Source organism: Schistocerca nitens, chromosome 3 (assembly GCF_023898315.1).
Source record: "Schistocerca nitens isolate TAMUIC-IGC-003100 chromosome 3, iqSchNite1.1, whole genome shotgun sequence".
Lineage (NCBI taxonomy): Eukaryota > Metazoa > Arthropoda > Insecta > Orthoptera > Acrididae > Schistocerca > Schistocerca nitens.
This window is the reverse complement of record NC_064616.1, coordinates 836,788,437-836,813,554: the sequence shown is the minus strand read 5'-3', so window position 1 is coordinate 836,813,554 and position 25,118 is coordinate 836,788,437. Positions and strand designations below refer to the sequence as shown.

General features: G+C 44.6%; 1 protein-coding gene across 1 annotated transcript in view; it reads right to left on the bottom strand.

The window, feature by feature from the left end:
* LOC126249784 (leukocyte elastase inhibitor-like) overlaps positions 1–8,053 on the bottom strand; it is a 194,861-nt gene extending 186,808 nt beyond the window's left edge. Inside the window, exon 1 of the mRNA XM_049951467.1 lies at positions 7,938–8,053. The gene's annotated coding sequence lies outside the window, so the exon portion shown is untranslated. The remainder of the gene's footprint in view (positions 1–7,937) is intronic.
* Positions 8,054–25,118: the final 17,065 nt, after the last annotated feature.

Here is a 25,118-nt window from a genome sequence, read left to right as displayed (position 1 = left end):
ACAGAAAATAAAGGGAATGCCATTGTGATCCATGGGCACTCATACGTCACCTAAAGCTCGCTCAAGTTAGTCGGTGCCGTATTCCTGGAGCGCTCATCTCGTTTCACGGCGTGCAGGTGTGGTTATTGAGATTAGGTAACTTTCCTGGCCACATAATCAAACTCTCGTTCGTGGTGTGCTTCTCGAACCATTCTGTCAACTCCGGAGGAGGGGGATGGGGGGTGGAGGGAGAGCAATGGTACGCTGTATTGCCTTGAAGAAGGTACGGCGTGCCTGCAAAAGCTCGGACAGTAGATTGCTGTGTCGTTCGACGGTAAGGAGAAGTACAGATAAATGTACCAGAGCCCCCATTCCACCAGATACAAAAATCTCTCGCGAGAATAACTCCGTTCTGTACCCTGTTCACAAGTGGTATGCTTCATTAAAAATGGTTTTAAACGCCCCTGCTGTCGGTACGTATCAGCATGTACCTTGACTCATCAGTCCAGGCAACCCACGTTCTGGCCACTATGAAATACGACGATATCACGCAGCTTGTCCAATCTACGTGCGACACTGACACCAACTGCCAGTACAAATCTGATGAAATCCCAGTCATGTTGTTTCATACAATATTTGAACAAAAGTATCCAGACACCCGTATGCAACGCTATGCAACGCGAAATTCACCAATAAATGTGTCGGCAGCTCGTGGTCTACTATAAAAGACACTAAAAATCAATAGACCAAAAAAAAGTGTCTAGCGTTGCTGCCTCTGGATCACAGGGTCCTGGGTTCGATTCCCGGCCGAGTTTTTTTTTTCCACTGGGTGTCTGTGTTGTCATCATTATTTCATCATCATCATTATTCGTAACAGAGCCTGGATTGGATTGTATAAAAATTGGACTTGTAAGAATTGAGACTTTGTACGGGCGCTGATGATAGCGCAGTTGAGCGCCCCACAAACCAAACTTCATCTTCACCACCACTAAATATCACGAGAGGCGGACCCGCTCATATAAAAGGAGGCGGGGAGTATTATGTTGTAAGTAGAGAAATTGTAACAGCAGAATGGCACTATGGGACTTAACTTCTGAGGTCATCAGTCCCCTACAACTTAGAACTACTTAAACCTAACTAACCTAAGAACATCACACACATCCATGCCAGAGACAGGATTCGAACCTGCGACCGTAGTGGTTGCGCGGTTCCAGATTGCAACGCCTACAACCGCTCTAGCAGAAGATCTGGTCATTTCTGGAGGTCTCAGTGACTTCGATCGTGGACTAGACATTGGATGTCAACTGAGTAACTGATCCACCAGGGATATTTCAACCCTTCTGAAACTTCCGTAGTGGACTATTAGTGGTGTGATCGTGAAGAGTAAACGCAAAGTAATACCCACAGGTAAACCAAGACCAAGCAGACCTCATGTACAGAGACCGTCGAGCATTGTGGAGCAGAGTTGTAAAAAATAGTACGAAATCAGCGAAGTGCTACCGGCAGTCCAGCTAGCACAATCACTGGTAACATGGAGTTAAAAATAATGGGATACAGTAGTCGAGCAGCTCCTTGGAAGTCATACTTTTCTGTAGTCACTGCTAAGCGACGCTTAAGGTAGTGTAAAGAGCCACGTCTCTGGACAGTAGATGTCTGGAAACTGTTATCTGGAGTGATGAAGCGCATTATACCCTGTCATAATCGGATTAAAGGGTTAGGGTTTGGAGAATGCCTACAGAACGTTACCTGCCGTTATATGTAGAGTCAACAGTGAAGTGTAGAGGAAGGAACTAGTGTTAAGGTCGGGGGGTTGTTATCAGTGGTCAGGATGTGGTATCCTTATTGCGCTTCAGGGAACGCTAAATGCGGAAGTGCATGAACAGATTTTAGAGCATTGTGTACTGGGTACAGTAGAAGAACAGTTCAGAGATGATGACTGTTTCTACATGATAATACAACCAGCCTTTGTGAGGCAATGGTTTGTGGAAATTAACATTCCTGAAATGGACTGACCTGCTGAGAGTCCCGACCTGAACCCAACAGAACGCCTTAGGAATGAGTTGGAACGTCAAGTTCGCTCGAGAGCCAGCGTTCAACATCACTACCTTCTCTGATTTCGCCGGCCGGTGTGGCCGTGCGGTTCTAGGTGCTTCAGTCTGGAACCGTGTGACCGGTACGGTCGCAGTTTCGAATCCTGCCTCGGGCATGGATGTGTGTGATGTCCTTAGGTTAGTTATGTTTAAGTAGTTCCACGTTCTAGGGGACTGATGACCACTGAAGTTAAGTCCCATAGTGCTCAGAGCCATTTGAACCATTTTTTCTCTGATTTCGGCTCTTGAGGAAGAATGGGCTATCATTGTTCCACAGTCATACAGACATGTCATTGGAAGTGGTCCCAGTGGATTTCGAGCTGCCTTTGGTCGCCATGGACAGTTGTTCGTAGCAGGGGCAATGGCGCTTTTCTCCAACCTCGAGATGATGTACCGATCTCTCTCAAGTTACTCGTAGCGGGTTGTGGCCGGAGCCTATATCCTGGTTTAAATTTTGGAAATTTCCAGTGATGGCCGGTGATTTCCGACATCCGTTGGATAGAAACTTTCGATCGTCTTGGCAGGAGGCAGCACTTTACAGAAGTGCTATTAGTTGGGACAGGAAATTGCAATGAAAATGCCTTTATTACTACTATTGATTGTGATTGGCTGGAATATCTGAATATTATAACAGTTTCATGACAAGTTAGGAATCGTGAAATCGGGTAGTCTGTCTGCAGTCGTCACGTAGTGTAGAGGTGGTGTAGTCTCAGCGACGGAGCTGGTGTATTTCGGAAGACGCCAGGAGGTTCTCCTCCGCGGTCAAAAGAGTTATGTTTTGCAGTAAGAAAAATGGACAGAATCCGTAAGTGTGTTGACGTGAATTTAGGATTTAGTCATTACGGGTTTCTAGGCGACTGTTCCCACTTCGCGAATGTACAGACGCCCAATAGTCAGAGACCTGACACTGCGTTGTGGATCCAAGTACCTAGCTGGGCCATCGTGTTTACTGAACGAGACAGACTTGACAGGGTTTCCATTGAAGCTAATAAATTATATTCTTTTCCGTGGAAATATTAGTGTGGTGCTTTTGTGTGACTCTTTCCCTATTCACTTTGAACTGTATTCCACATTTGCTGTTGCGGAGATAATCAGCAGAAAGTGATCAAAGTATAAGCTGGTAGCCGTGTAAAGATTTCAGTTCAGTGGTCGGATGCCGTAATCATACTGATAGTGGTTGATAGCTATAGAGCTCTTAACTGGTGACATCGGAGTGGTGAAATGCTTAAACCTCCCTCGCAGGTTGAAGAAAGTCTGGAGACCTTATTTAGCTTAACTTATTTAGTTTCACCTTATCCTACTGATGTATTAACGCAGAGAATTAATCTGCTTCTCCAGTAAATATTTCCGCTTAACTGCGGAACAATGTGTCGCATGAGACATCGCCAAGATACATGGATTCTGGCCGCGGCCGTTTCTGTGATTTCGCGCGACGCCATGGAAGCCACGAAGTAAGGACGAAAGGAACGTTTCAGTGTGGTATGCTAAGCTATACCAGTCGTCGGGGCGACACTACAACTGTCTCTCGAACACAAGTAGCATCGTTAGTAAAATGTAAACTTTCACGTCCGGAGCCGAGCGGTTCTAGGCTCTTCAGTCTGGAACCGCGCTACCGCTACGGTCGCAGGTACGAATCCTGCCTCGGGCATGGATGTCTGTGATGTCCTTAGGTTAGTTGGGTTTAAGTAGTTCTAAATTCTAGGGGACTGATGACCTCAGCTGTTAAGTCCCATAGTGCTCAGATCTATTTTTTTTTCACGTCCGGAAATGTGACAATTAATAAAATACTATGACTATTAAGTCGTGGTCACATGGATTTCACATTGATTCAGTAGCGAGCCAGGATGTGGATCCAACACTCAAAGAAGCTACGATCATCTTCGAAAATGTCCTCTGCAGATGGGGACGAAACGTTGGGTTTTAATGTGAAATCCATTCGACAACGACATAACAGCCCGGAATATTGTATTAATTGTGATAACTCGTATCTCTAATTCAGTGGTTCATTACTGTGTTTTCTATTCCTATGAAACCCATCTTTATTTGCACCTTTAGCTTACGACATTAATTCAAAGGACAACAGTCTGCGTGTAAGGGGCGTTCATAAAAAAACGAGCCGGAGGCATAATTACAGAAACCAGTACCTGTATGTTAGAAGTACTGACCCTGGCTGTTGAGACACTTGTCCCACTGTGACACGAGGCGGTGAATGGCTGTCTCATAAAATTCCCGGGGCTGCAATGTTAACCAGTTCCGCACGTACAGCTGGGCGTCGTCGTCCGAGGTGAACCGGAAAGGTTATGCTGACATTCTTCTTTGATCAAGATGGCGCCTTCTGATTCACTTCCTGTAGCACGGGACAACAGTGAATGCCAAGCGTTACTCGCAAACCTTGTCTACCCTTCGCCAAGCATTCAAATCAAAACGACCAGGCAATCTCAGCCATGGGGTCACTCTGCTCCACGACAATGCAAAGCCTCATACGGCAAACACAGTCGTGGCACTCCTGCAGAAATTCAGATGGGAGGCTCTCGGCCACCCTCCATACAGTCCGGACATCTCTCCCTGTGGTTACGCCATGTTTGGTCCCCTTAAAAAGGCTCTAAGGGCCAAACGATTCACCTCGGACGACGACGTCCAGCTGTACGTGCGGAATTGGTTACAATCGCAGTTACGGGAATTTTATTCACCGCTTTGTGTCACAGAGGGACAAATGTCTCAACAGCCAGGTTCAGTACTTCTAACATACAGGTACTGGTTTCTGTAATTATGCCTCCGGCTCGTTTCTTTTTGAACGCCCCTTATAATTTACATACGTTAGATAATTGTGCGTAAATAATAGTTATCTTATTTCCTTACAGCACGTTATGCCCACTAATGAAGTGCAGACCTGTGTGGACAAACCGTCTTCTTTGTGTGGCGAAAGTGCTGACTCTTCGAACGTAGCGTATTTTCCCGCAGAACAGGATCTGAACCATGAAGAGATGTGATAACTACTCGGAATCTCTCAGAGTGCACAGTGACTTGTCTGTACTCTCGTTTCTGGTTTGCACATGTCACTGCGTTGGCGGGAACTTCACCGCTGAGGTCATTTTGTGCTAATATGTGACGTGTATATACAGTGCAGAGTGGCAGAAAACTGAGCGTTTCTAGTGGTTTTGTTGTTGAATGCCCAAATAAATTTGGTGGCAGGATACGAGTTGTCAAAGAGCGTGCAACTGAATATGATCAAGTAAATCATTTCGTGTACGCCTAGGTCTCGTGAAGTGAGCACATTGCTTGGAATCGATTCAGAACTACTCAAGATATATTTTTTAAATTAGATATGCTGATCAGCAGTCTTTGGTGCTTCGTTGGTAAGCTACAAATCTTGTTCATCTAGTGATGAAACAATACTGAACGGAAATTGTTCCGTTTCAAAGTTGAAAAAAAGAATGAACACTTTTGGTAGGATGCTATATTGTTTATCACATCAGCAAAAAAATGGTTCAAACGGCTCTGAGCACTATGGGACTTAACATCTATGGTCATCAGTCCCCTAGAACTTAGAACTACTTAAACCTAACTAACCTAAGGACAACACACAACACCCAGCCATCACGAGGCAGAGAAAATCCCTGACCCCGCCAGGAATCGAACCCGGGAACCCGGGCGTGGGAAGCGAGAACGCTACCGCACGACCACGACATGCGGGCTCACATCAGAAAATACGCAACGACGACGATTATCGTTGTCTCCAACACAACGTGAATGACATGTAACTAATAGAACTAGTTTTGATGTCTTCATTTTCCATTATTTTCCACATGTATTATAATGGTCATGAATATTGGCGCCATACGGCAACACTCTGCCATATAATTCAGAAATCTTAGCATGCATAAGATATACGACATTCCATTTGAGAAAATCGGAAGCTTCTCTGTTTTCACAAATTTTCCAGTGCTGTTACTATAACTGCCTTTTTTCTTAATCAAAAATTTGCTTAACTTTTAAATCAAGTGACATATATTTTGATGGAGACTAATACAATTGACGACACACGTATCTGAGAGTGGTACTATATAGCCACAAAATTAAAATTATTCCCAAAGGATTTTCTCACGGATCGACTTTGCGTCACATATATTTTCAAGGTACATTATTTTATTCAGGCAATTAACTTCAGTTTCCTCGGTTGTATATTTAAAAGAAGTGAATGAAATTAATTCATTTCACAAATGTACAATTCCCTCCATACAATTTTCATTTCTTGGAGAACATATACGCAATTTCTAATCAATATTTTCTGCTGCTTAGTGCTTTTTATAATCGGTCTGAAGAAAGTGACAGGTATGCACTTCCATATCTCCAGGAAAAATTCACGTATACTGGCTCTCGGATCTCTGGAACTATAGAGCAAAAGCTGGTACGAAAGTTAGATAGATAAATAAAAATCTCCCCCAGTGTGTTACTATCATACATAAAAAGTTATACTAGTTACCGAGAAATTTAAAGGGATGTTGTCACGATGCGGAAACAAAAGTGCAAAACGAGGAAATACTCAAATGCTGATGCCTTAAAGGCGAGAATAGCGCCGAAGAGGAAGAAACGGCACCTCAAAGCGTGTTTCAAATGCCGGGACAAGCAAGAAAAAGCCATCACAGCTCAAAAGAAATAGCTCCTAAGTGAGTGTAAAATGAATAAAATGAATCTATAGATGACAGCAAAATAACGTATCTTAGTTAACACAGGGATGTCCTGCCGTTAATCTACCAATCTGCTTCTTGATGACGATGAAACAAGAAGATGCTGCCATTGTCGTGAGAAGTGATGAGTGTTCAATCATTGTCACCGAAAAAACTGACAATACTTCTGCCGGAATTATGCAGAGCCTGTATCAGTCTTCAACACGATTTGTTAGAAGCCCGCAGCATTAACACAAAATTAAGTGAATTCGTCATAGTTGCAGTGGAACTCATTATTGTTTCAACTGCAATCATGTATGAACAGCGGCAAATCCGACCACGAAATCACAACATTAAGAGGTTTTCTTGGTGACATCACTTGAATCCGACGAAACTTATTTACGGAACTTCAAATCCGTGTTTTCAGTTGCTAATTGCTACTAGTTGCAGAAGCAGGTCTGAAATAGCTGAAACAACTGTACAAAAATTACTGACACTGTAGCCACACGATTGCAGAACAGACGAAATTTGCTTACAAAATACCCCAACGCGAAATTTAGAAAAAGATTCCCAGACCCTTGCTGATCGTTTATTAATGCTGTACAATGATCATTAAGGTACTGAAATTGAAGGGGTCCCGCTTCCATTAAGGGTGCGTTACGCGGCTTTGTGTTCTTGGATCTGTGAAGCAGTAAAATAGTTTATACGGTCGTTAATAAGTGCGACACTGATGGGTTACCCAGGCACATAGAAATTAACGTCATCTCTGAATCTCCACCCCGAGTATTCACGAAGAGGCGTGTTCTTAAACACCGAGGGAGGTGGTGCAGCACTGGATTCGTCCTCCCGACGACGGTTCAAACCCACGTCCAGCCAAGCAGATTTAGGTTCACCGTGATTTCCCTAAATCGCTGCAGCCAGATTCCGGGTTGGTTTCTTTCATCAACACAATCCGAGCCTGTGCTCCGTCTCTAATGACCTCGATGTCGACAGTACGTTGAACCTAATATTCCTTTTTGTGTTCTTAAACGACCTCACTCGCTACCGTGCGACACGGAATGTCAGTCAACCGAGTTACGAGATACGAGGCGACCGACAACTTCACAGAAGCAATCGGGATGCCCCGAGGCCACGTGCTGCGTTTGGGACTGGCGAGACGATGCGTATCGGCGCTCGTTAGCTGCGGTGCGGTGGTACTGACCTGGTGCGTGCTGCGTGCTGCGCCGACGTCCGCGCGGCCGGGCGAGCGCTGCCGGAGTGAGCAGACGAACCGGTTGCCCACGGCGAGGCCGCCGCCAGCCGCCACGGCCAGCACGCGCGCCGCGACCGCGTAAACACCGCAGCCAGCTGACTCACGCCGCGTCCCTTCTACACCCGCGTCCTGGTCACTGTACCGAGATCTGCGCGCCTCTTGCCTATGCGGCCGGGCTCACTAATTTTCTGTCGTATAATACCTCATTTCTACATTTACTTCTGCATCGATACTCCGCAAGCCACCGTAAGGTGCATGGCGGAGAGTGCCCTGTACCACTAATTGTCATTTCCCTCCTGTTCGGTTAGGTTGTTTGGGGGGCGGGAGACCAGACGGCGAGGTCATCGGTCTCATAGGATTAGGGAAGGAAAGGGAAGGAAGTCGGCCGTGCCCTTTCAAAGAACAGAGGAACATCCCGGCATTTGTCTGGAGCGATTTAGGGAAATCACGGAAAATCTAAATCAGGATGGCCGGACACGGGATTGAACCGTCGTCCTCCCGAATGCGAGTCCAGTGTGCTAGTCACTGCTCCACCTCGCTCGAAAATGGTTCAAATGGCTCTGAGCACTATGGGACTCAACTGCTGAGGTCATTAGTCCCCTAGAACTTAGAACTAGTTAAACCTAACTAACCTAAGGACATCACAAACATCCATGCCCGAGGCAGGATTCGAACCTGCGACCGTAGCGGTCTTGCGGTTCCAGACTGCAGCGCCTTTAACCGCACGGCCACTTCGGCCGGCAGGACTTAACATCTGAGGTCATCAGTCCCCTAGAACTTAGAACTACTTAAACCTAACTAACCTAAGGACATCACACACATCCATGCACGAGGCAGGATTCGAACCTGCGACCGTAGCGGTCACGCGGTTCCAGACTGTAGCGCCTAGAACCGCTCGGCCACCTCGGCCGGCCACCTCGCTCGGTTTCCCTCCTGTTCCACTCGCAAACAGAGTGAGGGAAAGACGATTGTCTGTGCCCCTCTGTATGAGCCCTTGTTTCTCGTATCTTATCTTCGTGGTCCTTACCCGCGATGTATGTTTTCGGGAGCAGTATCGTTCGGCAGTCAGCTTTAAATGTCGGTTCTCTAACTTTCCTCAATATTGTTTCCCGCAAAGAACGCCGCCTTCCTCCAGGGATTCCCATTTGAGTTCCCAAACTATCTCCGTAATACTTGAGTTACGTACCGGTAACAAATCTACAGCCCTTCTCTGAACTGCTTCCATTTCTTCCTTCAATCTGATCTCGTGTGGATCGCAAACACTGTTGCAGCACTCAAGAATAGGTCGCACCGGCATCCTATATGCGGTCTCCTTTGTAGGTGAACCACTCTTTCCTAAAATTCTTCGCCGGTGTGGCCGTGCGGTTCTAGGCGCTTCAGTCTGGAACCGCGTGACCGCTACGGTCGCAGGTTCGAATCCTGCCTCGGGCATGGATGTGTGTGATGTCCTTAGGTTAGTTAGGTTTAAGTAGTTCTAAGTTCCAGGGGACTGATGACACAGATGTTAAATCCCATAGTGCTCAGAGCCATTTTTGAACCTAAAATTCTTCCAATAAACCGAAGTCAACATTTGCCTTCTCTACCACAGTTTTCACACGCTCGTTCCACCTCATATCACACTGCAACGTTTTGCCCAGATATTTAAAAGACTTGACTTTGTCAAGCTGCACCCTAGTAATACTGTATTGGAAGATTACAGGTTTGTTCTTTCTACTCATCCGCATTAACTTTCATTTTTCCACATTTCGGGCTAGCTGCCATTCATCACACCAACCGGAAATTTTGTCTAAGACGTCTTGTATCTTCCTATAGTCACTCAACCGCCAGCCGCTGTGGTCGAGCGGTTCTAGGCTCGTCAGTCCGGAACCACGCGGCTGCTACGGTCGCAGGTTCGAATCCTGCCTTGAGCATGGTTGTGTGTGATGTCCTTAGGTTAGTTAGGTTTAAGTAGTTCTAAGTCTAGGGGACTGATGACCTCAGATGTTAAGTCCCATAGTGCTTAGAGCCATCACTCAACTTCGACACCTTACCGTACATCACAGCATCGTCAGAAAACAACCGCAGATTGTTGCCCACACTGCGTGCCAAATCATTTATGTATATAGAGATCGCAGGTTCGAATCCTGCCTCGGGCATGGATGTGTGTGTTGTCCTTAGGTTAGTTAGGTTTAAGTAGTTCTAAGTTCTAGGGGACTTATGACCTCAGCAGTTGAGTCCCATAGTGCTCAGAGCCATTTTTTATGTATATAGAGAACAACAGCGGTCCTATCACACTACCCTGGGGCACTCCTAACGCTACCCTTGTCTGTGATGAACACTCGCCGTCGAGTACGACACACTAGGTTCTGTTATTTAAGAAGTCTTCGAGCCACTCGTATAACTGTAAACGTATTCCGTGAGCTCGTATCTTCGTTAACAGCCTGCAATGGGGCACAGTGTCAAATGCTTTCCGGAAATCTAGCAATATGGAATCTGCCTTTTGCCCTTGATCCATAGTTCTCAGTATATCAAGTGAGAAAAGGGCAAGCTGAGTTTCGCACGAGCAATGCTTTCTAAAACCATGCTGATTCGTGGACATAAGCTGCTTAGTCTCAAGAAAGTTTATTGTATTCGAATTGAGAATGTGTTCAAGGATTCTGGAGCAAACAGAAGTTTTAGATATTGGTCTGTAATTTTTCTGGTCGGTTGTTTTACCTTTCTTATATACTGGAGTCATCTGCGTTTTTTTCCAGTTGCTTGGGACTTTGTTCTCGGCTAAATGGGAGCCGAATCAGTTGGTGACTCTGGAACTAAATGGTTCAAATGGCTCTGAGCACTATGGGTCTTAATAGCTACGGTCATCAGTCCCCTAGAACTTAGATCTACTTAAACCTAACTAACCTAAGGACATCACACAACACCCAGTCATCACGAGGCAGAGAAAATCCCTGACCCCGCCGGGAATCGAACCCAGTGACTCTGGAACTAGGAACGGAACGATGGCTGAGAAGAAGCAACTCGGTCGCATAGTTATTTTCTGCAAATAGCTTCAGTTCTGAGCGTGGCCCAAGGAAGGGAGGAGGAGGAGGAGATTAGAGTTTTACCTCCCGTCGACAGCTAGGTCATTAGAGACGGAGGTGAAGCTCGGAGTACGGAAGGATGGAGAAGGGAATCGGCCGTGCGTTTTTCGAGCGAGCCAATCAGGCATTTGCCTGGAGAGATTTAGGGCAATCGCCGGAAACATAAATCTGGATGGCCGATTGGGCATTTGAACCGTCGTCCTCCCGCATGCGAATCCATAGTGCTAACCACTGCACCACCCCGTTAAGTGCCACAAAGAATTCGCAGATAAAATGGGCTAGATGGCTTGCTGAAGTTCCAGCTAGTTCAATCCAGCGGTATCCACGACGTGCCAAAAATCCCGCAGACCGCATGTGCGCCAATTCTCAACCTGCCTCAGCCTTGCTCGTTCCTTCCCAGATATACTCGGTATAGCACGACATTTCATTTAGTATTGCGATGTGGCATTTTCCTGCTAGCACAACACTTCTCATTTCGGCAGAATTGTTGTGTCAGCGTTTTTACCCTCCTTTGTTTGTTCGTAGTATGATGGACGTTCACAGGTCCAGTGTCTGTTTGCACAAAAAGACAACGTCTAACGATCTATCCTCACAAGCCTATAAATGTGAATAGGAACGGCAGAAGAGACGGATGGATTTCTCAATATATATTATGCAGTTACATAAACGACAGGTACTGCAGATTTGCTATGAAACGCTATTACAATACCAAACAGAAAGAATTAAAGATTTAGTCGACAATGAAAGAGCAAAAAGTTATAACGATCGATGAAGAAATTAATTGTACTTTGTGTTAAATTTGCAAGTATGTATCTGGTGAAGTAATTGGTGGCATGAACAGAAAAATTTCTGAAGTGACACGCAATTTTCGAGTCCCATTTGCAAGTTTTCGATGGAATTGAAAGAAGAGTATGGAGACGTGATATATTACTCCTAAGTACGTTGATTAAGTCAAGAGCCATATCTGTAATCATTTTTCGATTTATAACTCGCTATTGTCGAATTCATGAAAGTAAAAGGAGTGCAGGAACGAAAATTAAAACATCCTAAATGGATTGCAGACCTCGCATTTTAAGTGGATAGTTTCCCAAACACCTTGAGGACAATGCTAGTCCTACATCAGTTTTCAAGCTGCTTTCGAGACCGTTTGTCAAACAAAAATGGTTCAAATGGCTCTGAGCACTATGGGACTCAACTTCTGAGGTCATTAGTCCCCTAGAACTTAGAACTAGTTAAACCTAACCAACCTAAGGACATCACAAACATCCATGCCCGAGGCAGGATTCGAACCTGCGACCGTAGCGGTCTTGCGGTTCCAGACTGCAGCGCCTTTAACCGCACAGCCACTTCGGCCGGCTGAGACCGTTTGTCGTTTCAGCTGAAAGCACCCTTGTCTGTTTGCTTGTAACTGAGCCACCTGCAGGGTGCTTCTGTTTTAATATTAAACACTTTTAGGTTAAAACTGTCCCGGTAGTCTACGTTGTTTTTCTCAGGTAGGGTTTCTACGTTTCCGTAATGTGATTCCAAAAGTGCTACGATATTCCGATCGACGTATTTGTATGGCAGAGCGTATTTCCAGTTCGAAACTAAATAAGTCACGATACATGGAAATCTGGTTGTGAAAATCTGTAAAACTGTGTGCGTATGTCCGCACGCCGACAGTTTGTGCCAGATAAAAATTATATTACGTTTTCAGCACGCCAAAAATAACTGAATAATACTGAAAATTTGTTTTGTTTGTCATCTATATTGTTATGAAATGTGAAATATAGAACCAAGTTGTGTGATGTGCGACTGTACTGTCACTTAAATGTGGCTCATTCGTAGATGCCCCCCACTTTCCCCTACACGCACTCAGACAGTGTACCGTGGTAGTGGGGGAAACACGCAGCGAGGCTGAATGCTGTGGCACTCGCGCCATGGTATTACTCGTGAGCCGAATTCTTGGTCGGCCTGTCCTAGACGATAACATATAGCGTGTATATGTGGTGTCTATTCTTTCGGACATGTCCAAAAGAACAGACTATTTTTGATCCAACAGTCACTATGAATTAAGGCGCGAATGAATTGCGGACATTGGCTGTGAGTGGGCATTGTTGTAAATCAGTTGGGAAAGTTGAAAATTTGTGGCGGACTGGGATTCGAACGCAGGTATCCTGCTCACTAGGCAGATGCTCTGACCACTTTTTTATGATCTCATTTTGTTCATTACTGTTGGTTGCATTTATTCCTGGTGGACGTTAAATGACACCTGTTGAAGTTCATCGTTGATCCGTTCATTCAGTTCCTTTTCTATTACATTGGGCAACTAACTATCTGACCGAAGACGCTGAGCTACCGTGCCGGCGTCCACTAAGCCATCCCGACGCAGCCGTCAGCGCAACCCTAGGATGCCTCCCATCAGACCCAAATCCTCACCTTATCCGCACACTGCTGCGTGGAGTGGCCTCGCGGTTAGAGGCGCCATGTCACGGATTGCGCGCCCCCTCCCTCCGGAGGTGCGAGTCCTCCCTCTGGAATGGGTGTGTGTGTTGTTCTTAGCATAAGTTACTTTCTATAGTGTGTAAGTCTAGGGACTGATGACCTCAGCAGGGACCGATGAGCTCAGCTGTTTGGTCCCTTAGAAATTCACACATAACACATGCAGTGAGGATATCATGTTTACCCTATTAAGTGAACTTTGCAGCTAATGCGAAAACCTCGCTGTTCGGAGGACCTAATCGGATCAATTGCCAGGGTCTGATGCAAAAGTAGTGCCTTCAAAGTTTTCAGAGATGCAAAACGTGCACACCAATCCTAGAGTTTGGTATTAACATTTCTAAGGCAGGCAATCGGATGATTTTATAGTAGATAGGGGCAGAAAGTGATTGTTTAAGGAGGGAGAAAATTATTGGCTGTCGAGAGCGACAGCTTAGATTGAGGCTTGAAGCTGGCAGTAGTATAGTGATAAGTGACGGGTGACGAGAGAAAGGGGGTGGCAGCGGAACTTGGGTCCAGGAGTGCAGGCTGCGAGCAACCTCCCTATCGACGAAACCGCAGGACTCTGAACCATTTCGTCTGTATTTGACAAGTGTAGCTAAGAGGGAAATAGTGAAGCAGTCTGGCTTAAGTATGACACTACACTACTGAAAAAGAAAAAAAAACTGTTCACGGTAATGCACTTATAGAAGTATAGTAGCGAAAAAAACTGTTTATCTACTCCAGAAGTAATGAAGCTTTTACTCACGAGCAGAGCACAGAAAACCACGCCTACACAGAGAACGAAGATAAACGTAACAGCTTTTGAACAGCAGTTGGATCCCACACTCATCAACAAAAGATAAACAGGAAATAAAAATCAGCGAACAAGAGAGAGTGGATTCGCAAATCTACCAGGCTACTGCGTTCTGGATTACATATTCCATCAAAATGTTACAGATGCAGCTTTGTAGTTAAGCTAGATACTTGTCCTTCTGTCTACCTGTAGCAGAGTCTGAGAATAAGACACTTCATAGCATAGTATATCTCCTAGCCGGATGCGTTTTTCCAGAAAGATGATGTGCAGATGACCGGCAGTCCTGTTACTTTCTACAAAAAGAGTATTACGAATTCGTCGTTCGATAAATAAACTCATTATGAACTCAGTGATGTACACATGGAGCATAAAAGAGCCACTCTCTACTCTCAAAGAACAGGAACGTTTTCCCAGAGAACTGGCTTCTTAGATGGTAATTACCGTCATTTTCTTCTTCTAAATTTTGAACTTTTCATCGTTACTAAAGGCAACTGTTTATGTATTTAGTCTTGTAGAGTTCTCTATACGTAGGTCAAGAGTTTACTGTTCATAGTAAAGGCTTTACTATTCGTAGTTTTCTGTCATCCCAGCATCGGTAAGTGCTCAGATCTCATATACTGTACCTCCAGCATACACGTAATTGTGATGAACAGTAGAGTTTAGTGGGCATTATCATCTCCCGAGCTACCGCGACAACGCCCCTTCACACCAGCTATATAGTCAGTACAGCAGTCCGCACGATCTGACTGTGATCAGATTTAACGCCACCACAACATCCGGTTGGAGACTCCATCTGCACTCTCCGCTACGGCGAGTCCTTGCCACTACTGTCAACAGATTAGACACATATATTTATACAGCCAGATATGTTCCTTGGTTCGAGTGTGATAGTGCTCTTGTCCCATCCACTCTATATCTTGTCTGTAGTAACAGACTGCTCCGCAGTATAGCCCAACGCAACTCTTGCTCCGTAATTAGTACACGTCGTAAAGATGACAGATGAAATAGATTCCTATTGTTTCAACCATTTCTAATTTAGGAAATGCCGGCCGAAGTGGCCGTGCGGTTAAAGGCGCTGCAGTCTGGAACCGCAAGACCGCTACGGTCGCAGGTTCGAATCCTGCCTCGGGCATGGATGTTTGTGATGTCCTTAGGTTAGTTAGGTTTAACTAGTTCTAAGTTCTAGGGGACTAATGACCTCAGAAGTTGAGTCCCATAGTGCTCAGAGCCATTTTAACCATTTTAATTTAGGAAATAATTCTCTGGAATTGCAATATAAATTAAAAAATGTCGCAATGCGTAATCGAAAAATTTTTGCTGAGCATTTCAGTGCATAATATGAACAATCACCTAAGAAAACTACATGGGCTAAAAAGACAACCTGTCAAAAGATTGAATAACCACCTTTTACAGCGCGGACGTGCAGGAAGAGTGTCAGTGAGGTTCTGGAAGGTATTGACACGGATGTAGTACCATGCCAACTGCAGCGCCATGGCATGTGTCACAGTTGAGATTCCATGGTGCGAACAGCCCGCTCTTGGTGGTCCCACAGATTCTCGACTGGGTCTCAATTCGGGGGATTTGGCGGCCAGGGGAGTACAAATGGTTCAAATGGCTCTAAGCACTATGGAACTTAACATCTGAGGTCACCAATTCCCTAAACTTAGAACTACTTAGACCTAACTAACCTAAGGACATGACTTCACACACATCCATGCCCGAGGCAGGATTCGAACCTGCGACCGTAGCAGCAGCGCTGTTCCGGACTGAGGTGTCTAGAGGCGCTCGGGCACAGCGGCCGGCCGGGAGAGTACAGCAAATTCATCCTGGAGCTCTTCGGACCACGCAAGTGTGACACGTTTCACTCTCCTACTAGTATATGGCATTGTGCCGGGAAAAACAAACTGCATGTTGGAGTGGACATGGTCCCCAAAGATAAATGCATAGTTGTGTTAACCCATTGTGCCTACCATAATGACGAGATCATCCATGGAATGCCACGAAAACATTCACCAGAAGATAATGCTCTGTCCTCCGGCTGCGACATTTCCATCTATTCAATGGAGCATAAAATTTGATTCACCTGAAAAGTCTACCTGTTACCACCCCGTTGGAGACCACCTGAGGTACTGCCGTGCAAATTCCAGCTCTCGTCGGCTACGAACAGCAGTCAGTATGGGTGTATGAACCAGGCACTTGCTGCGAAGGCCCATACGCTGCAACGTTCTCCGCACAGTCGTTGAGGAGACACTGATGGTAGCCCCTTCATTAATCTGGGCAGTCAGTTTCTCAACAGCTAGACTTCTGTTCGTCCGTACACATCTCCGCAGCCGTCGTTCAGCCCTTTCATCTATGGCCCGTGGTGCATCAGAGTTGCCTCGGCGTCATTTCTGGATAGCGCCATTTTGTCACGCACGATATACCACGGCGTCACTCGCACAGTTTGTAAACTTAGACGCTTCGTAAATGCTTCCACCCTTGGCCAGGAAGCCAATGACCGTGCCTTTTTGGACGTCAGATAAATCGTTTCGTTTCCGCTGTATAACATCGACTGTACTTTTTTTCCGCGTCCACCCCGACATTCTTTACGTACCCTCCACTGCCAGTGCTGCCATCTGCCGTCTGCGAGTGGTTATTGCACAGTGATCTCAAACGTAGCTGGTAATCACATTAACGTGACTGTGCCGTGTAAACTAACGTACAATGCATTTATGCATTTAGTCAATTAGGTTCTCGCTGCTGAGAGTTAATTATCAGGCAATATCGGTAGACTACACCATCCCATGAAAGACAGGTGATCGGAGAGCGTGAGGACGAGGCCGACTCCTGATGAAACATGCTCAGAGAAAGCTGTGATTCAACCGTCAGCGTTAGCGTCAAGTGCATAGCTAATATTATTTACTTTTGCTGTTTAAATGGTTGTGTAGAATTCTACATTGCTAGACTCGTAATTGTTATTGCAATATCTCTAATTTCACATTCCAAAATTAATTTTTCATTTAATGTCATTTCTCATTAGTGAACTAACCGACGAAAATGAACGCGTCCGGAGCAGGCAGATGTAAAACAGTGTGCTAGCTGATTTATGCAGTCTAGAACAAGCTTTCCCAGAGGCAATACTTGTGTGCGCCAGCGTTGGAGGAGGCGGTGTTACAGTTCTGGTTGTGTTTCGTGGTTATGGGGTGGTCCCCTTATTATGCTTAAGAAAATTGAAATGGAGAATGATATGTACACTTTTTACAGCATTTTTTACTGTGCACAGTGAAGAAACATTTCGGAGACAATGTATTTACCAACAAGACAATGCAGCCGGCCGCTGTGGCCGAGCGGTTCTAGGCGCTTCAGTCCGAAACCGCGCTGCTGCTAAGGTCGCAGGTTCGAATCCTGCCTCAGGCATGGATGTGTGTAATGTCCTTAGGTTAGTTAGGTTTAAGTAGTTCTAAGTCTAGGGGACTGATGACCTCAGATGAGAAGTTCCATAGTGCTTCGAGCCATTTGAACCAGAAAGACAATGCACCCTGTCATAAAGCATCACCATTGAGCCAATGGGTTGTCGACAATAACATTCCTGATATGGACTAATCTGCCCAGAGTCCCAACCTAACCCTAATGCTGTGTCCTTGGATGAGTTAAAACATCAGTTTCTCTCCAGACCTCAAAGTCGATCATCATTACATTTTCTGGTTTCGGCTGTTGAGGAGTAATAGATAACCACTCCTCCGCAGACATTCAGACACCTCACTGAAAATGTCCCCAGCAGAGTTAGCCGGAGGGTGGACATCTCATAATACGTGTCCGGATATTTTCGATCAGTAGTGTGGCTACAAAATTGTATCCAGTTCTGTAATTTTGTACCGATAGAGGAATTATACAGAGTGGTCAGAAACAGTCTGAAAAGCTTGCACAGTGCTGCAGGGTTGGATATGCTGAGAAGTAAACGTTAAGAAAGAATTTAGATACGTTGGGCCGTTTGCGAGTTAATTAGTATTGAAGTTAGTCAATCAGGCTATTGCGCTTGCAAATTCAAGCTGCTCGCCAGATATAGTTAGTGTCTCATAGCGTACATAACAGCACACAATACTGATCAGCCTTCGGCTCAGGTTCGTTCCTTACTACCACGTCCAATTTTTGTATCACCCTCTTCTTCAGTTTTAGTAAACCAAACGAAGAACGCGTTTGGTGAAACCATCTCAGGTGGGCCACCGGTATTTGGATGTGCAATGTCCTGATTGGATGATTATGGAATGATCCAGTTTGGCATGTCGAAATGGCCCTGAAATATTTTGTGCAGGAAGAATGCGTCGAAAGAAACACAGTGTCAGAATTTTAGCTGCTAGGACACACTGCAAGGATTTTTTTTTTAAATGTTGAAAATTTGACAAATTCGTAGTTTACCAGGCGGGTGGGGAAGTCATCTCTGCCGCAGCTTTAGCAGACAGTACATGCCCAACACGGCGTGCACATGTCCTTGGCTGGCGGCACATAAGTAAGCAGATAACACGATCGTAATTTGTAAAGCTAATTTCAGATAGTGTCTATGACACAATAAATTACTCAGTTACTATCCACTCGAATTTGCAACTCATTTAATATCCATGATAATTAACAGTTGCGTTTGTGCGAGGTGCCGGGGCTAGCAGTGTATTTAACACTAAATTCTTCTAGAATCTACATAGGTAAATGATGCTCTAAGCCCCCCCTATTCTAACTCCGACTTTTGCTGTTGCACAAGGATAAAAAAAAACACACGAACTGACTCTAATCAACCCTGCCAGTGGAGTAGAAGAGAGTTTGGCACCTGCAATAATTTAATTTGATAAATAATTTAAATAAACGAAGGTTTCATTAACATAGTGAGAAATGATGGGTTGCTCTACCGATTAACAGAATGAAAGTTCTGTCCAAAATAACAATATGATTTATTAAGACTAAACACAAAATAATAAAAGAAACACATGAAATATTTATAATACATCAAATTGGCTCAAATTGGAGACTCATACAAACACTGTAAAGGTGAAGTTGTCCCTAAACTAGATCGTGAGGTTTAAGACGAAGTGGTATGTGGAGCCAATTCCTTGCCACTCAAATCTCAAGAGAGACACACAGCTAACCCAACAGTAATTGCTGCTACTCAAGACAGAACAAAGCTAGAAAAAGACGAACAGGCGCGCTCTGCTGAGCTCTGATTATCACCTAGGAAAATCCCTATCTGCCGGTGCTGCGGACATACATTACCAAACTGTCTTCTTAACTGCCAGAACACGATCTGGCGTACAGGAAGCGATGGCTGGTTGCTTCGACGTCCTCGACCGAAAGGCGAGAGCCGACTACTTAGCGCACCTGTACAGGCCGAACACACAACATTCCCGCCCCCACGACAGTGACCGTGGTTAAACGTTCCAATCAGCAACTCGAAAACCGGCGGAAATTCCACTCCATTGCCGGAGCACTACCATTCCACCAATGGAGATTCTTGGCGCCAATTTCTGTGCTGATTTTGCTACGTCACGGAGCTATGCCCTGAGCAAGCCAATCACAGTTACTATTTTGCAGAAAGCGCGGGAATTTTCCCGCCACAACTGCCTGGGTACACAAGTCATTCCAACGCCTCGCTGGTAGCCCGCCAGAAAGTGTTTTCGCTAAGATTCTGCTAAGTAACGGAACCTCTAGCCCAGCCGCTACTTCAAACCCCTCGGGGCGTGTCTTTTGACAATGTCGGCGTCTGCAAAGCCTTCACTCGACATCCTCACACCCGTCGGCTTAACCCTCTCCAGTTCAACAGAGCCCGCCTGTCACCGGACCACCCGGGTGACGAGAGACGCTGCGTGGGAAGTCCGCGTGTGGAGGAATAGCAACTTGCATGTAATTAGAGAGGAGAATCGTAAGATAGAAATATGAGAGGGGGCTCATGCCACCTCTCATTTGTAGTACGCTAACTGTTAGCAGTGAAGATAAAACTGAATTAATTTTCTTTGTGATGTCCTTGTATATGCTTGCTAATGGCAGCTGTCCTTGTGCAGGTTCCAGAGTTTCATAGTGTGGAGTAGAATTAATATTTTCAACCTTACAAAGATGATCTTGGGTATTAATAACCGCTTCAGCTGTATTTCCTCCTTTATTACTGAATCACTGCCGGTCTCTTGGCACTAAAAGACACTTCTTCAGCTCAGAAACATCCGTACAACAATAAATCCAGAGCTAAGATGAAATCGGTCGCAAGTTCGAATCCTGCCTCGGACATGGATGTGTGTGATGTCCTTAGGTTAGTTAGGTTTAAGTAGTTCTAAGTTCTAGGGGACTGATGACCACAGACGTTAAGTCCCACAGTGCTCAGAGCCATTTGAACCATTTAAGATGAAATATGATTGTGTTATGCAACTGAAATCATTTATTTATCCCCAAAACCTACAAGTGTGTTACGTATTAGTTAATTTCTTGGACATTCATTTGAATGACGTCAACATTTCGTTAAAAATCCTGAAAACATTAGAAATAACAGGAAATAACTCTGACGATTCCACGAATTGTGGTTCGAATGATGATACGCTAATTAAAGTGCAGGACAAAAATGGAGTACGTTCCAAGCCGAAAGGAAACACGTACAGTGATAGTTCTCAATGACAAAGCAAAGGCTCTAAATTTTTTGGTTAAACGAAGGAGCGAGAAACATTGTGCAAAACCGTTTTCTTTCTGTAAAATCTGAACATGAATTGTATAAATGGAAGAAAGATTTGCTTGAAGTTCGAAATAAGTACCAAAATGAAACATTCAAAAGAATGAAATAAAATCTAATCGAAAAAGTTAGAACCGCTCGTGAGAGTCAGTGTACCGTCACTCAGGAAGATGTACGAGACTGAACACTATGCGTTCCAAGTAATACAAACATTACTGGTTTCTAGGCTTCTTGGACCTGGTTAAACAGATCAGGAACTTATAAGGAAGGAAAATCGCAAAATTATGAAGTATACCTCTAGTAAACCTGCAGAGGAGATGTCATTAATAGGTAATACTAAAAATAAATTCGTAGCTGACATTTAGACGCAGCTTCTCGTTGTCCCCTGGAACGTTGTGTATAAAGCTAATCAGTCAGGTTTTGTGCAAGACCTGCATGCAAATCATGCTTTATTATTTCGAGCGAAAAACAGACAGTCGCTTTTGCAGTCGATGAATGCTTATGTCCTTTCTTAGACAACAGTGGCACTCATAAGTAACTTTGGATTGCCGTTTGCGCTTCTGTATATCCGTCTTCAGGAACATCAACTCAGTTTGGAACAGCAAATTAAAAAACAAAGACCATTTACTAGCAAAAATCATGTAATCGACGTAGCAGCAAACTCTGGAAAAACGAGAAAGAACAATTTTCGTTGTTACATCCGAAACGTCTTACCATTTGCGCAAAGTAGTTCATTGCTTCTGTTGGACTCTTGGCCTGGACATAATGACACCTCTGTCATTAGGCGGACAACGAAAAGAAATTCGGGTTCCACCCTGAACTAATAGTGTGATTCAAACTCTCGACAAAAAATTTTCAGAGAATTGTCGTAACCCATAATTTCCAATAGCTCTTTGTCATTTCAGGTTTATCAGCGGAACAGTACTGTCAAATAGTCGTTTCTGGCCGGCCGCCGTGACCGAACGGTTCTAGGCGCTACAGTCTGGAACCGCGCGACCGCTACGGTCGCAGGTTCGAATCCTGCCTCGGGCATGGATGTGTGTTATGTCCATAGGTTAGTTAGGTTTAAGTAGTTCTAAGTTCTAGGGGACTGATGACCTCAGAAGTTAAGTCCCATAGTGCTCAGAGCCATTTGAACCGTCATTTCTGCATTGTCAGTTTGTGTCAGCACATTCTACGAATCTGATCAAGTATGCCTACTACGCAGTGCAATATGTAGAACAACGCGATGACCATTTCTTACTCAATTACACTTACGTCTAAATAAAACTAGTAATGACTGCGAAGTGCCTGAATGTATTAATTTTGCGTTTATCAGAGTTGTCTGGTGTAGGGAAAATGTATGTTTCCATCATACAACAGACACTTCGCATTTTTGTAACGACTAAAGGGATTAAAAACGTAAAGTATAAACTTAAAACTTACGTGTGTGCTCTTTGGACTTCGTGCTACGAGCGCTACGTTCACTTGCCAGAGCTGCGTATGCTTATTCGCCGATTCCGCACTAGGTTCAAATGGTTCAAATGGCTCTGAGCACTATGGGACTAAACATCTGTGGTCATCAGTCCCCTAGAACTTAGAACTACTTAAACCAAACTAACCTAAGGACATCACACACATCCATGCCCGAGGCAGGATTCAAACCTGCGACCGTAGCAGTCGCGCGGTTCCGGACTGAGCGCCTAGAACCGCTAGACCACCGCGGCCGGCGGGACACTAGGTTCAAAATGGCTCTGAGCACTATGGAACTTAACTTCTGAGGTCATCAGTCCCCTAGAACTTAGAACTACTTAAACCTAACCAACCCAAGGACATCACAAACATCCATGCCCCAGGCAGGATTCGAACCTGGGACCGTTGCGGTCGCGCGGTTCCAGACTGTAGCGCCTAGAACCGCTCGGCCACACGCACTAGGCTGGAAGGGCTGTACAAACCGCTGTTACGAGCGCTTCTTCGAGCACCAAAAAGAGTAACTTCAACATATTTTTATAAAAATATTTGCAGTGCGCCTTTGCATATAAAATTTTGACAGCGCAATCCTTTCTGTGTACTCTTCCTGCGTGAATAATTTCAGGGCAGGTTTCGACATGTCAGATTGGAGAATTTCCTTGTAAGTTCAATGCTGATTAACTCGTAAACAGCTCAACGTATCGAATTTTTTATTAAAAATAATTTCTCACAAGGGAACCTCCCCATCGCACCCCCCTCAGATTTGGTTATGAATTGACACAGTGGATAGGCCTTGAAAAACTGAACACAGATCAATCGAGAAAACAGGAAGAAGTTGTGTGGAACTATGAAAAAATAAGCAAAATATACAAACTGAGTAGTCCATGTGGAAGATATGCAACATAAAGTAGAATACTATCCGATGAGCGCCATGGTCTCGTGGTTACAGTGAGCAACTGAGGAGCGAAAGGTCTTTGGTTCAAGTCCTCCCTCGAGTGAAAATTTTACTTTCTTTATTTTCGCAAAGTTACGATCTGTCCGTTCATTCATTGACGTCTCTGTTCACAGTAATAAGTTTAGTGTCTGTGTTTTGCGACTGCACCGCAAAACCGTGCGATTAGTAGACGAAAGGACGTTCCTCTCCAATAGGAACCGAAAACATTTGATCGCAAGGTCATAGGTCAACCGATTCCTCCACAGGAAAACACGTCTGATATATTCTTTACAACACTGGTGACGGCATGTGCGTCACATGACAGGAATATGTTGTCGACCCATCTAACTTGCACACTTGGCGAATGGGTAGAAAGATTCTTCTACCTTGCCCGATTTAGGTTTTCTTGTGGATGTGATAATCACTCCAAAAAGTGATGAAAATATAAGAGTTTGTCACATAAACTGAATCAAATGAATGCAACAGTTTCAGAGTCGCACAGTTTTCCCTGTGCTCTGTCAAAACATATGTTTTTTACGTTTTCAAATGTTTCCGTGCGTAGACCGTCAAATTCTGTATATGTCCAAGCAAATCTGAACATGTCCTGGAATTTTGGAGAGCGAAGTTGATTATGTGTGAGTGCCTGAACTTTGATAATTACCTGAAAATAAAAAATTAAAATATTCACCCAAGAGAAGATTTGAACCAAGGACCTGTCGTTCTATAGCTGCTCACGCTAACCACGGGACCACGGCGCTCGCAAGCCAAAGCTATCCTAGATGTTGCCTACCTTGAACATGGACTACTCAGTTTGTATATTTTGCTTATTTTTTCCATAGTTCCACACAACTTCTTCCTGTTTTCTCGATTGATCTGTGTTCAATTTTTCAAGGCCTATCCCTGTGCCAACTTATAACTAAATCTGAGGGGGGTGCGATTGGGAGGTTCCCTTGTCAGCACTACTACTCTCAAACACCCCTAAAAGTTATTCGGACTGATTCTGACCTCCCTTATATATTGCCACAGTTATCTAAGTTAGTTAACAAAATATAAAAATAAAACTTTATTGGACAGTGACACAGTTTATAAACATATTAAATTTACAGTTTCCTTCACGATCTAGGCTAAGAACAAGAATCTTAGCAATAATATTCATCATTACTGTAGAAGTAATCTAACACTGTGGCACCCTGTTCATGGGTACAGCCAATCAAATCACTAGCTGACATGCTGCACATGTATGCCCTATCTCGCCCGCAGACTAACTTATTTTCAGCATGTCACATACCAGTGATGCATACTCCTATGTTTTAATGTACACTGAGGTGACAAATGTCATGGGATAACGATATGCACACATAAATATGTCGGTAGTATCGCGTACACAAGGTACGAGTATAAAAAGGCAGTGCACTGGTGCAGCAGTCATCAGTACTCAGGGATTCATATGGAAAGGTCTCCGTCGTGATTATGGCAACACGACGAGAATTAATGAGCTTTGAACGCGGAATGGTAGTGGGTGCTAGACACATGGCACATTCATTTCAGATATTGTTAGAAAATTCAGTATTCTGAGATTCACAGTGTCAAGAGTGTGCCGAGAATACCAAATTTCGGGCATTGCCTCTCACCACGGACAACGCAGTGGCCGACAGCCTTCACATAAAGACCGAGAGCAGCGGCGTTTGTGTAGAGTTGCCAGTGCTGACAGCAGAGCTCCCCCGTATGAAATAACCGC